The 5,149-nt window shown below is 48.7% G+C and overlaps 1 pseudogene; it reads left to right on the top strand.

The window, feature by feature from the left end:
• The first annotated feature begins 860 nt into the window (after nucleotides 1-860).
• Nucleotides 861-1,417, top strand: LOC124521717 (ferritin light chain-like; annotated as a pseudogene).
• The last annotated feature ends 3,732 nt before the right edge of the window (nucleotides 1,418-5,149 follow it).

Raw genomic sequence — 5,149 nt, 5'->3', positions numbered from 1 at the left:
TGGGGGCTTATCACAACAAATTCAGTCAGCTCCCAGGACCGAGATTCAGCCACTGCTCTGCTGGGCTTGGCTCCGGGTTCTGGATCACTGACCCGTCTCACCCAAACCAGGCGTCCAAAGGAAGGAGCCGTGGCTCCTGGGGGCCCACTCTTCTTTTGCTGGAGGGCAGGCGTGTAAAGGAGGAAGTGAAAGCCCGACACGCCTCTTAGAGCCTCTGCTTTGGGCCAGCGTGCTGTCACAGCCACCACAGTCCTCAGCCACAACAAGTCGTACAATCAGCTACTCGGTCCCTGGCGGAGAGGAGAAACGTACTTCCTACAAAAATTACAGGATCTGCCACCATGAGACAGAACTTTGCCACCCTCCTAAATTTGGACATGGCCGCATAACTCACGTGGACCGATGAAACATGAGCAGACGTGTGGGTGTACTTTCCAGCACCTTCCTTCCCACCGCCTCAGAGACCAGCGGTGTTCTAAATGACGGAGTCTCTGCCACTGGGTCCCTGTGGATCAGAACACCTGCTAACCCAGAAGCGACACACAGTGAAGATGAAAAATACTCTCTAGTTTTTTTGTTGGTTGGTTTGGTTTTAATTTTTAATGTTTATTTATTTTTTGAGAGAGAGAAAGAGACAGGGCGTGAGTGGGGCAGGGGCGGGGAGAGAGAGAGAGAGAGAGACACGGAATCTGAAGCAGGCTCCAGGCTCTGAGCCATCAGCACAGAGCCCAATGCAGGCTGGAACTTACGAGCCGTGAGATCACGACCGGAGCCGAAGTCGGATGCGTAACCGACTGAGCCACCCAGGCGCCCCTAACCAACACCCTATTTTGAGCTGAGCTCTTTATTACGGATCAACCATGAGCTCCCAGATTTGTCAGAATTACTCTACCAAGGTAGAGGCCGCCGTCCACACCTGGTCAACCTGCACCTGTGGGCCTCCTACACGTAGCTCTCTCTGGCCTTCCATTTCCACGTGATGATGTGGCTCTGGAAGGCGTGGGCCACTTCTGCAAGCTGGTGAGAAGAAGCACGTGGGCACCAAGCGTCTCTTGAAGATGCAAAACCAGTGCGGCAGCCGCACCCGCTTCCAGGACGTGCAGGAGCCGTCGGAAGAGGAGTGAGGCCATGGAAGCCGCCCTGCTTCTGGAGAACGGCCTGAACCAGGCCCTTTTGCACCTACACACCCTGGGTTCTGCAGGCAGCCCCGGCTCTGTGACTTCCCGGAGAACCACTTCTTGGATGAGGAGGCAAAAGTCATCAAGAAGATGGGCGATGCCCTGACTCACCTCTGCAGGCTGCCTGGCCCCCGGGCTGGGCTGGGCGAGTATCTCTTCGAAAGGCTCCCTCTCAGGCATGAGCGGGAGCCTCTGAAGCCCCCCTGACAGCCCCCTGATGCCAGGGCTGGTGCCTGGGCCTCTCTCTGCAGACAATAGGCAGCTTTATAAGCATCCTGGAGCCCTCTCCCGAGCCACAGACCAAATGGAAAAAATAAAGCTTTTTGAGGAAAAACATATATACATATATGTATATCCAAGGTTTTATACGTGTGTGTATATATATAAATTTTATAAAATATATATATACATATACATACATATAATCTTGGATTCTAACATCACCAACAGCTTTGCGTATTTGCTTTATTCTGCAATATACATACAATAAGCTCAAAATTACAACATCTACAATACAATGACTGAATGATTTCCTGGAGCTCCTTTTACCCTCGGAAAACATGCCACCAAAATATGTTCAAGAGTCCTGTGTGCAAAAGACACCTGAAATCATTCCTTTTGCTGGGTAGTTACTTCTTCTCTATCACACACGCAATCCGTCTGCACTGGGAGCCGCCGGTCACCTGCTCAGCCAGCTGGCCGCCATCGTCATCACAGCCATTGTTCTGTCATTTGCTCCCAGACCAAACTGTCTGCTGCCACAGAGCTGGCTATGAAAAATGCTAGGTATTTAACATCCCCGCATCAATTTTAAATTAAAAATCTTTTAGTTCATTTCTTTTGAGAGAGAAAGAGAGCATGAGAAGCAGAGGGACAGAGCGAGAACCCCAAGCAGGCTCCGCGTTGCCAGTGTAGAGCCCAACCTGGGGCTTGATCTCACGAACCGTGAGATCGTGACCTGAACTGAAATCGACATTCGGACCCTTAACCGACGGAGCCACCCCCCCAACACCACTTGTAACGAACTCCTTCATCATTATAACTCTTTTTTCGATGACTCAGTAGTCGTATGTATTGTGCAATGATCATAAGAAGTCTAGTCACACAGTTACAGACTTGTCTCTTGTGATGAAAACTTTTACGGTCTACTTCCTTTTACGCTTTCAAATATACAATACCACCTTATTAACGATAGTCCGTACATGCTATCCATGGTTATACATCCTGAACCAGATCTCCACGACTGGACTGGCGAATGCAAAACTTCCAGGGGGGTGAGGACGTGATTCCAGGGAAGACGGAAAGAGCTTCAGGAGAAAAGTCTGGAAGCTGGCTGTGGCTGCTGGAAGGGGAAAGGCTAGTAATGGACATCCAGTGCTGGGGATATGTTCTGGGTCAGAACCTTCAAATGTCTGAGGGTGTGACATTCGCAACAACACAGATGGACCCGGGGCATTATGCTAAGTGCAATGTGTCAGACAGAGAAAGACAAACACGGTTTGATTTCATTTATATGCGGGATCTCAAAAACGAAACAAATGAATAAACAAACAAAAAGCAGAATCAGATTTATAAATACTGGGGGCAAACTGGTGGTGGCCAGAGGAGGGGTGGGGAGTGGGGAGACAGCAAAATGGGTGGAGGGGAAGGGAGGCTCCAGGCTTCTAGGTACGGAAGGAGTTAAGTTAAGGGGATGAAAGGCACAGCAGAGGGAACACAGTCAATGGTGCCGTAATAGCCTGTAGGGTGACAGATGGCAGCTACACTCGTGGGGAGTGTGGCATAATGGACAGACTTGTAGAATCACTATGTTGTACGCCTGAAACCAGCCTAACACTGTACGTCAGCTATATTCAACTAAAAATGTCTGAGGGCATGATCAACTGTGTTCCAGCCCAACAAAAACTCAAAAAAGGAGGAAATGCGTTTAACCTACAACAGAAAAACAAGATAGCAATGGCCAGTTGTAATTTAGCAGTTATTGATCTGACGATTTACCCCTGTTAGCTCATTTAATCCCTCTAACGACTCTATGTGGTAGGTTGCAGGACGACCCCCGTTGCTGATGGGGAAACTGAGGTAACTTGCCCAAAGTCATAGAGAGAGTAAATGGCAGAGTCAGGCCAACCACGTCTTATCAGAACCCAGTGCATCGAGTAAGAGGCTCGTCCCCCAAGAGCCAGGCATTTGGCAGTGGGAAAGTGAAAGGATTATTCGAGACAGGCAGGATTCTCTATTTCCCGTACAAACTGGTCATAGGGGCTGTTGGGGGAGCCCTCACACCACATTTTCAATTCCAGTGAAGCCACATAATCACTTATGTGACTGTGGAGTGATTTTCTTGCTCAGAAACTGGGCTTACCAAATTCTACTACTCAAGTTACAACCGTTCTAAGTACAAACTACTTGATATTGTGAGTGCACCTGTGAGCACATCCACTCGGGGGGAAAATGATGAGGTCTCAGGGACAAGGTTGGTGTGCTTTCGTAAGCACCTGTTTTTGTTTGGTTTTGTTTTCTAGATTTTTATTTATTTGCCGTGTATGGGTGACTTGAGCCTCTTCCACCCTTGGGCTCTCAGTTTCTCTTCTATCCAAGTACTTAAACCTGGGCTCCGGGCACACAGCACAGGTTTAGGTGGGAACAACTCTCTGATCATCCGGGGCCAATTTTATAAACCAGGTAACGACCGCAGGGTGTTCCACCCACAGATCCTACGTGTCCAGGGCAGTCTGCCAAACGGAACGTAAGAAATTAAAAAGACGCAAATTCCGTGGGTATAAAGTGGTGACAAATACTCTGCTTCTTGGCTGTCAATATCGAGTCCTACCACTGAAATTCATGGCCTTTCCTGCCATCCCAGCACAAGACGTTAAACCAGGTGCCTATAAACACCTGTCCCAGGCTCCCGTCCAACTCCTGGGCTACAACCATGCAGTCAGGCCATGCAGAGAAAAAAAAAAGTAAATGGATGAATAAATGAATGCATGAATGAAACAACCATCATTCTTCTGTTCTGTTTGCTCTTGGTGGCTGTCGTTATTCAACCGAGGACAGGACTGCCAAGGAGGGTGGAAAAAATCTGGGGAGAGAAGGGAAAGGCCAAGTTCAACAGATAAGTCCAGCCGATCCCACTTGCAGAGAACAGAATAGACTGAGAAGGTTTGCTAAGAGCAGCGGCCATATTAATCCAAGTGATAATAGTTGCTATCCCGGAAAGCCCCAAATCCCAGCAGAGCTTCTGCTCACATTCCTGTCCCATGTAAGTGTCCTGACCAGGCAGATCTCCTCCAGGGACTCACATGCCCCATTTCCTTCCATTTTTGTGGCCATTTCACCTTCAGGATTTGGTTTCCAGCATCGCTGTTGACATCCATGTCTAGTAAGCAGCAGATAAGAGAAAAGAAAGTGGGCAAAATGTATTTGCTTTTTAACTGCCTTGGCCCCTAGAAGACACACATCAGTCCACTCATGTGCCATTAGCACCCAGCGCCATCCAGATACAAGGCCGTCTGGAAAGGTGGTCCTTGGATGGGGAGCATGAATTTTTGGTGGAAACTTATCTATGTCATAGTAGCTTCAAGAGGATTTGTCAGGATCCTGTCCTAAGAATATGTGTTTGGGGAAACATGGCACGAGGAAGGAATCCAAAAGAAGAAAGGTCACAGACTGCCGTGTCTCAAAAACCCTACATCTGGGCAGAACAAATCAACCTCTGTCACAACTGTGAAGTCAGGAGCAGAAGACCTTCCTTGTCTCCCTGAATGCCTTGCTCTGCTCTGGCACATTCTCTTGACAGGCATTTGCTGCTTCCACAGTGACCCCAAGCTCTCCGGACGCCTCTAGTGACAACTCTGCTTCATTCCCTGAAGACATGGCTGGGTGACCAGCTAATCAGGAGTGAGGATGCCCACAGGTGAGTTGGGTCCTGTCCTTGATACATTGGGTTTTAATGTTTCTTATCTTCACAA

Source organism: Lynx rufus, unplaced genomic scaffold (assembly GCF_022079265.1).
Source record: "Lynx rufus isolate CCGP_SWC_20201006 ecotype Redwood Valley unplaced genomic scaffold, mLynRuf1.p SCAF_31, whole genome shotgun sequence".
Lineage (NCBI taxonomy): Eukaryota > Metazoa > Chordata > Mammalia > Carnivora > Felidae > Lynx > Lynx rufus.
Note: the sequence above shows the minus strand (reverse complement) of the source record. Positions and strands in the feature narration are given on the sequence as shown.